The sequence below is a fragment of the Hevea brasiliensis genome, chromosome 18 (genome assembly GCF_030052815.1).
Source record: "Hevea brasiliensis isolate MT/VB/25A 57/8 chromosome 18, ASM3005281v1, whole genome shotgun sequence".
Lineage (NCBI taxonomy): Eukaryota > Viridiplantae > Streptophyta > Magnoliopsida > Malpighiales > Euphorbiaceae > Hevea > Hevea brasiliensis.
In genome coordinates this window covers 49,924,268-49,933,247 of record NC_079510.1, presented here as the reverse complement: position 1 = coordinate 49,933,247, position 8,980 = coordinate 49,924,268, and the positions used below count along the sequence as shown (strand labels likewise).

Below are 8,980 nucleotides of genomic sequence, written 5' to 3'. Positions count from 1 at the left end.
TTAACGAATTCACTGTGATTGACAGCGTTCGGGGGGTTTCCTGGAGCCAAGTTGAGAGTTACTTTTCTAAAATACGTTATGCATAAAAATGATCACAAGAGGTTCCATGGTCTAGCGGTTAGGACATTGGACTCTGAATCCAGTAACCCGAGTTCAAATCTCGGTGGGACCTTCAATGAGTTTTTGTTTTATAAATCCTTATACTTTAGATGATATAGACCCAAAATTTGGGAAAAAATATGTTATTAAATTTTTAATAATATATTTTCTAAATTTTATTTTTATTAAAAATGAAAAAATAATTTGTAATATTTAAAATTAAAAAATAATATTTTATTACTAAAACACATTTTTTATTACATGAGCACTTACCTGACCTAATTTGAAAATTCAATCACTCAAAATTTAATTTTAAACTTAATTTTTAAAATGAAAGTATAAGAATTTATTTATTTCAATTTTTTTTTTATGTACTCCTTAGCTGAAATAAGTACCAAGGATGGCGTCTTTATTTTTGGTCGAATAAGGATATATATATATATATATATATATGTATGTATAAAACCAGCTGTTGATATTATTTATTTATTTTTAACGGATGCTGCAGCTAGTTATTGCTTTTCTTTGCAACGATTTCTGCATTTGTATTAAAACTATATCTCTTCAATGAATTCTCCTCCACATTTGCTGCACAACACACTCCCATAAATTCTCTCAAGGTGCTACACAGTCTTTTTTTTAAATTTTTTTTTTATTCTAACTAGAAAGGGTGTTCTCATTCATGAATATCGAAGTACAGCATGTCTTTATCCCGGAGAGAACATAAAAAATTCTGGGATTAGAAACCCAACCAATACATAAGGAACCAACTATAGCTTGATGAGCAACCCAGTCTGCACAGGAATTTGCAAAGCGGGAATATGAACAACACTAATCCTGGAAAACAAGAGAGACTTCTATTTGAAGCACAAAATATATGCTTTTCTTCCTTTTGTTTTTTCTCTTGGATGAGGGCATAAAGTATATGCTTGATTAATTTACATAGTGTCTTATGCATTTGATCGAAATTTATTGTCTATTCACAATTAAATGTAATCCTATATTAAGTGACGATCGCTTTGGATATTATGTTAGTATATTTTAATATGTGCTTCTTTAACTACTTTATTAAATAATTGGGAGATATGAACAGGAACTAATGTAGGAGGAACGCTTCTACACTTCTTCTTTGCTTTATAAAGGCTCTTGCATTGGCACAAATTTAGAGTAACTTTTACTGTAACTTTTAATTGATCAGTCTTATTACTACATCTGCAAATATGTGCTTGGCATGTTTGTGCAACTATGTGTTTCCCTGTGCTATATCAAGACGTTTGGCATTGATAATTTTCAGAAGTGGGACATATTTTACTAAAAGCAAGATCATGTAATTGGTTTCCGAGCTTGCACGGGACAAATGCTCGATTACCCGTGTCGAATGTGTGTTGGGCCTGTATTAATAGTATCTTTTCCAAAGTAGTTGGGCAATGCTTTACCAATAACCTGTGTTAGGCCTTGCTGAAAATCAGGGCCTAACACAACTTCAAAGTCCTGCATATCTACCATAAAGCTACAAACTTTAGTTCCTTTCAACACCCAATAGGATAAATCCCTTGCAAGAGGTAGAAGTAGGTAGCTTTTAGTGTTGTGTTTTGGTGGCAGTGAGACAAGTCACTTGCACAAGGAAGGAACCAGAGGGACGATAAAGTGGAAATATATAGCGATCTTTTTATGCCTAATTACAGGTTCATGGAATGGCTTGAAGCAGGGGAAAAGAGAAAAAATTAAGTTAGTTCAAAGGAAAGTAAAGGGCATGGAACTCGAGGAAAACCTTCCACGGCTGAAAGTCCCATTTGACATAGTTTAGTATTTCTTTTAATAGCTATAATTGCACTCTTAGAAAATAATCAGAGAGAAGCATTGCACTTAGAAAAAACTAAGCTACTTTAGCTTGCCTGCGCAGTAGAAGTTTGCAAGAAAAAGTGAACTTTTATTTATTCACTTGATCAAAGTAAATGATGCCAATGTTTGGCAGGTCACACTAGCTAGTGGCTCCAACTAACCAATTTTGCTTTAAGAAGTGGCAATGGGAACTTTTAAAAAGTAGAGGGAATGTGATTAGGCTCAAATATGACAGAAATTTAGATAGATTTAGTCCTAACGCAAAATTCCTTTGGCAAGCATATGAAACTAGATAGTATAAAACTAACCATTTGGTCCCATGTTAAGAATGGTGGCTTCACTAACTGAAAAGGGAATTTTCTTAGCGGACACACAGAATATAAAACAATTTGACTTTGCAGTTCATTGATGGGGCGAATCCGCAAGTATACAGGTCGTCTCAAGTAATAAAGTGATGAATCAAGTATCGTTCCCATGAGGATTTGCCGTTTGAGTACCAAACTATGAATGAAGCGATTATTTGGGCTAATGATTAATGAATAAATGGTAAATATAAATAAACAAGGTAAATTGATTAATCTAATTGGAATGGGTAAAGAGCAAACAATTAAATTCTAGATCTAGTTTGCAATTAAACTAAATTAACAATGGGTAATTCAAATCAAAGTCTAATTATGTTAAAAGTGATTCCAGAGTTGGGGGTTTATGCATAAATTAATTGGGATTTGTCTTGGGCATTCCAATTTTTAGGGAAAAATAGAGTTTGAAGGTGATTAATTCTAAATTCCTTTGATTTCTTTTTCAAGCAAACCAAAGTGTGTTCTAAAATAACCAAACCTACTTTCGTACGATATTTGATTAATTTAAAACCCATTAAGTTTTGTAACCAATCATTAATTCCTCTTAAAACCCAAGTTTATTTCTAAATCTAGGTGATTTTAAGTTCCAATCCTTGATTATCTATCAATGACTTTCACCTTTCGGTCCTTCAATCAAAGATTAACACAATACCCAATGGGTACCAACATTAGGCAAGTAAATCAAGCACACAAGGAAGGAATCAAAACTCATATTTATGTAAAATAAGAAAATACCCAGTCCAAATCCACAAATTAATCTAAAACATATTTCCCAACTCTGAAATCTAAAGAGTTTACTCACTTATAATGGAATTTACAAGAATGATTGATGGAAAAGTAAAGAAAAACATGATAAGAGAACTAAAATAGAAAAACCCAAGTAGAAGAACTCAAAACTCTGGTTTCTGGAGCTCCAAAAATGGTTGCAGCAGCTCCTCCCCAGAAAGTGGCGTCTCCTCCTCTCTCTCTATTCTATTTTCTTTCCTTTTTGTTTTTCCTTCCTTTGCTCTTGTGGCAAAAATTAGGGAATGATAAATTTATATGGTCCCAAAAAGTTTCCCTAAAAGTAAATAAGAGCCAAGGAGTGGATAGGAAATGAGATGTAAAATTATCCAAGTCAGCAGCATTATTCACGTTCTGAGCAGTCTGCTTAAGGTTTGGCTTAACCCTAAGCAGTTTCTTAGCAAATTTCAGCTTCTGGTCGTGCTGTCTGCTTAAGGTTAAGCAGACCCTCAGCAAATCTCGATAGACTTAGAGTAAAATAGACTTTTCTGCTCATGCTTGACTTGTGCTGCACCTTTAGCATTGCCGCTTTACCCTAAGCAGGATCTCAAGCAAAGTCTCAAGCGAATTTCGGCTAACTTGCTCTTTCAAGGCTTGATTTCTTCAACTTTCTTCTATGCTTAAAGAACTCCAAATTTCTTCAAATCACTTCCTAATGCACTCATTGATCTTCGATTTGCCACAAAATCCTATCAAAAACAACAAAATTACAAAAATCAAATATAAAGTATCTAAAGTTAACAAATAAGCTAAAATAAAGCTAAAAACATAAAATATACTAGAATATAGGGGCAAAATGGATGCAAAACCACCCTAAAATGCCTATATGAAATGAGTGTAACAAATTCCCCCAAACTCAAACCTTTGCTTATCCTCAAGCAAATTAAAAACAATTAATGTAATTTAGGGTACCTTACCTTAAATTTATGAAAATTACTTATCCAAACTCTCAAGCTCACCTTTGGCCACCAACAAATCATATACCCACTTTCAAGGTACAAAGAGTTTAATTCTTACCAAAGTTATCTCCGCTTAGCCTTGGGTCAATTATCCATATCATCAAGCCCAAACCAATCAATCACAAAGAATAATCATGCCTAAATAGACTATAGGGTAATCTATAAACTAAAGTGTCTCAAATAATGGTGGAAGTAAATGAATGTATTAGTGATATCATAATCCCATAGGCAATTCTCCTATTCCAATCTTCACTAATGTAGCAAAACACCATCAAAAGATCAAAAAGGACTTTCAAGGGTTGTAATGGGGCTAAGGGAGTGATAATGTGGCTAATAAGAAAAGGATAAAGGTAACAAAATATGAGAATAATCAAATTATTAAAAGATCAAGACACCATTTTTTTTTTTTGAATCATTTGGGAGAAGGAACTTTACAACTATTCACCAATGCTAGCATATAATTTTGAAGCTTTTAGAGGGACTACATAAATAACATTGACTTTGAATTATAATTGTCTCTTTCAATTCACCCCCAAACTCATTTCTTTGTGTACTTGGGTGGTGAATTACTTTACATACCATAATTGAATTTGCTAGCTTTTTAAATTTTTTTTTTCATTTCTCCCAACTAATTATTATTATTATTATTATTATTTTTAAAATGTATCTATCACTCAAAGAATTATTCTCATGGAGGGTAGGTAAGTGTTTGGGTTTATGGCTAGGCATTAATGTGGGCTCCAAAGAAATAAGAGGGATAAATATAGGCTCAAATTGGTTCCAAAGGGAAATTTTTAAGTGAGGTTGGCTAAGGCTAAAATAATGGTTTAAAATTCAAAGAATGCCTAGATCATTTTTTTTTCAAGTGCATGTTATGATTTTGCCTTGAAAGGTTTAGAAAGATTGTTCTAGGATTGGTGAGACATCAATTAGCTACTTCTCACCCTAGAGTTTTCTCTAAGCACTCAAAGTCAATGCAATTGATTGGGTGGCCCTTGGCTAAGAAGATATAAACTAAAGCAAGAATCTAATAATTTTGCACCTATCTAGAACTTTCAATCCATCAAACCCTTCTAAAAGTAAGCTCAATTGCTCTTCAAAGCAATTCTCAATCCTCTAAGGACAAGGTAAAAATTTATTTTTATGATATGCATGATCCTAAAATGAATGCATAAATCAAATTAAAACTAAGTGTAATATATATGAAAACTATATGCAAATATATGTATATGAGTATAAACATGTGTGTGGTATGTGTATAAGTGTATGGATTATCTATATATAGATGAATGAAATGCAATAAATGAATGAATGAAAATTTTAAAGATTTTGCAAAAATTTTGCCCTCAACCCCAAACTCAAATGAAACATTGTCCTCAATGTCTAACATGAATGCAAAGATGGGCAAAATTGTGTGAATTAATCAATTAAAGAAATATATACAATTGGGGATTAAATCAATATAAGCTCAAGAATTCCAAAATTAGCTCAAAATGATATTAACAATGAAGCTTTAGAGAGAAAAATGTGAAAAAGTATTCCAAATGTATGAATTTACACTGCTTAAGATGTTGCTTAACCTGTTGCGTAGGGTAAGCAAAAACATAAGCATTGGCATAAGCACTGGCATAAGCACTAGCAACATACCATAAGCATAAATAGTAAAAGGGTAAGCTGTTACCTCAAAAAGATGTGAAACATATGCGGCTCAAAGTAAATTGTGCAACTCATCAATGTCAACAAAATTAGGATTGAAGAAAAGATAAAGTGCAAAAATAATGTGCAAGAAGATGAAAAAGTGTAAAGAAATAAGATCTAACAGTTAAATCAAGAATTAAATCAAAGAGCATTCATAGAATAACTATATCCATATCAGAAGATAAAATAAAATAAACTAAACTAAAGGAAAGAAGTGCAAATATAATCAGAAAAACTAATTACCAAAGTATTACAACTATTACTAAGGTTTGAAGATTAAAATAAACAGATTACAAAATAAAACTAAAACAGAAACTAAAACTGAATTGAAGAACTAAAACTAACACTAAACTACTGCTACTGTTCAAGCTCTGCTGTCAAGGCTTTATTGTTGTATCAGGGTCTGCTTCAGGTTCTGCAGTAGGTTCATTGTGATCTGAAGCTTCAGAAGCAGTTTCCAAATTTTTTGTGAGGTCTTTCATTTCTTGAAGCATGTCTTGGCCCCAATGATATAAATTGTTATAAGATTGGGCCAATTTGTTGTAGAGTTCCAACATTTGAAGTTGTTGCTGCTTCTGTTTCTTTTTAAGAGATGAAAATCTCTTTTTAAGTTTCTTTTCTAGCTTCTTCTTTTGGTTGACCTGCTGCTGACCCATGGTATCAATTTTGACTTCTAAGCTCTTCAAGGTTGCAAGGATATCTATGGTGTCAGGTAAGGGAACAGATGGTTGGACAGTGAAACTGGCTATTTTAGATTCCAAGGATTTTAAGAGGGACAAAATATCTGCTGAAAACTGCGGGGCAGTGGTTGTTTGGGGTTCTGCTGGTGCAAAGGTAGTTGGGTCTGCAGTACCACTGGCTTCAGGATGCTGCTGTAACAAAGCATAGGTATGTCCTACTTTCTCACAAACATCCATGTGTAGCAACATTGTGCTGTCTATATATGATTCACTAGACACTGGCAGTAGCTTATACAGACTAGCATCAAAGCTAAATGAATTGGCTATGGCAGTTATATATCCTCCAAAGACTATACTACTGTCACACTTTACCCCTCTGTAAGGCATAACATGATCCCGTAGAATACCTAATGAACTACCGAACTTCACCTACCGATAACTCATTAAGTACCCTACAAGGGATTTTAAAACAATTTTCTTATTTTTGATAAGTGGTGAGCATTTCTAATAAGTATTTTAAACATATAATTAAGTTGAAAGCTAGTTGGAAATTTTAGTCCATTTTATTTTTTCGCAAATTTTATAAAAATTTTGACAGAGTTCCCTCTGTATTTTGAGAAAACAGTTCTTCAAATACCTGTAAAAAGCACTTCTAAAAATTTTCTCAACAACTGCTTCAATTTCAAACTCAATCTCAAACAATTTCTCAACACATTTATCAACTTTCAATTTTAAATCCAGTATCCAATGATCATCAAAATACTAACAATCCATTTGATTCAAATTAAATAAAATAGTTCCATTCATATTTCATTAGAAACAAAACAATTTGAATAGATCATTACAAAATTTACATTAAGAGAATTTCAAACTACAATATATATTACAACTTTATACAAATTTTATACAACTGCTCAAGACCCATTTGTACATGTCTATATATTTATGTGCAATATATACATCAAAAGAAATATTTACAATTAGGGTATAAATTATACCCGAAGACTTTAGGCTGAATGATCCTCAATCTTTAGCAGCTCAGTCTGCTGCTCCTCTAGTCTCTGTATCTGCGACAGCAATAAAAGCTATCGCTGAGTACTAGGACTCAGTGGTGCACAACATACTAAAATAATCTTTATGCAAAAATAAAATCACATTTATTAAAAAATTTGACTAAACATGAGCATTAAACACAAATCATGCATTGTGAGATTTTAATGCAAACCACGTTCATTTCAAAGTATCAAAACACATTTCATAAAACCCACAGTTAAATCATGCCATTCGAAATAAATAGAATCTTAATAGCCAGAGGCTAAAGAGAAATCACATCACAAGGCTAGCTAGCTCAAATATATGGATATCCATTCACATCCTCTTCTACTGGCACACCTCAACACTTCTCCAGAGAAGGAATCAAAATTCGAAACTAATTACCCCCACTAGTCGTGCTAGTGAGGTGTTCAAATATATGGTCATGACACTGTGGTTTCAAAACTTATCTTAACAATTTGCTAAACATTGTCATTTTAAATATACACAATAACTTTCACAGTTTAAATCAAAATATCATAGATAATGTCACAATCAAACTTTCAACAATTCCAAAGCACAAGTAAAATACATATTTCGTTCACTTTATCAATGAATTTTAAAGCATGGAGATGTTGTGCACAAACCTCAAGCGAGTCGTTCCTTAGCCTCGACTCGGTTCCTCGGGTTCCTTCCCGATATTCTTTTCAACTGAAACACACAATTTTACAATGTTTCAGTACTAGAACTTAACACAAATCCAAAATAAATTTAGCTTCACATTTACCTAGTTCTAACGTGTTAAATTCGACGTTCTCGAAATTTTTGTGTTTCGGGTTACTATTCACTACACTATTCAAGTCAAATAGTTGACTTTCTAAGGCTTAATAGGTATGGGAACTCCAACTTCACCCACATACCACATTTTGGTCATTAAATTTGTTGGTTTTGGTCATTTTCTCAAAGCTTAAATCCTTTTCGCCAAATTGTCAAATTTTCAGTTTTGGTGCTCCAAGTTGCACTGTTCCATTGGCCCTTTTACTGTTGGAATTTGGCAAAACTTCCTTCATAGAAAATGTTCCTTATTGTCTTAAGTGTATTCTTATTTTTGGATCACCCCAATTACAGTTTTGTAGCTCAAGTTATAGCCAAAATACAATTACTATTCACGTGCACTGTTCATGCTGCAATTTAGGTTCTGGCAGATTTTTGATCCAACTTCATTCAATAATTTGACCAAGTTAAGTCCATAATTTGGTCTAATTTCCTTCATACGAAATGTTCCACTATGTCTTAGGTTTCCATCGGTTCAAGAATCGCCTAAATCGGAGTTTTCTAGAGAGAGTTATAGCCATTGAAACTTTACTGTTCAAATGGAAATCTGCAGTTTTGCAGGTTCAGTAACTCAACTTTGCTCAATAATTTGATTAGGTTAATGGCATAATTTGGGTTGGTGTTCTTCATGAAAGTTTTAGATCTATATCTTATCTAATTACTGGTAAAATTTCAGGTCATTTTGACCTTCCTA

General features: G+C 32.9%; 1 non-coding gene across 1 annotated transcript; it reads left to right on the top strand.

Moving 5' to 3' along the window:
- Positions 1 to 100: 100 nt before the first annotated feature.
- TRNAQ-CUG (transfer RNA glutamine (anticodon CUG)) lies at positions 101 to 172 on the top strand. The gene has a single exon. It is a non-coding gene; the product is annotated as a tRNA-Gln (tRNA).
- The last annotated feature ends 8,808 nt before the right edge of the window (positions 173 to 8,980 follow it).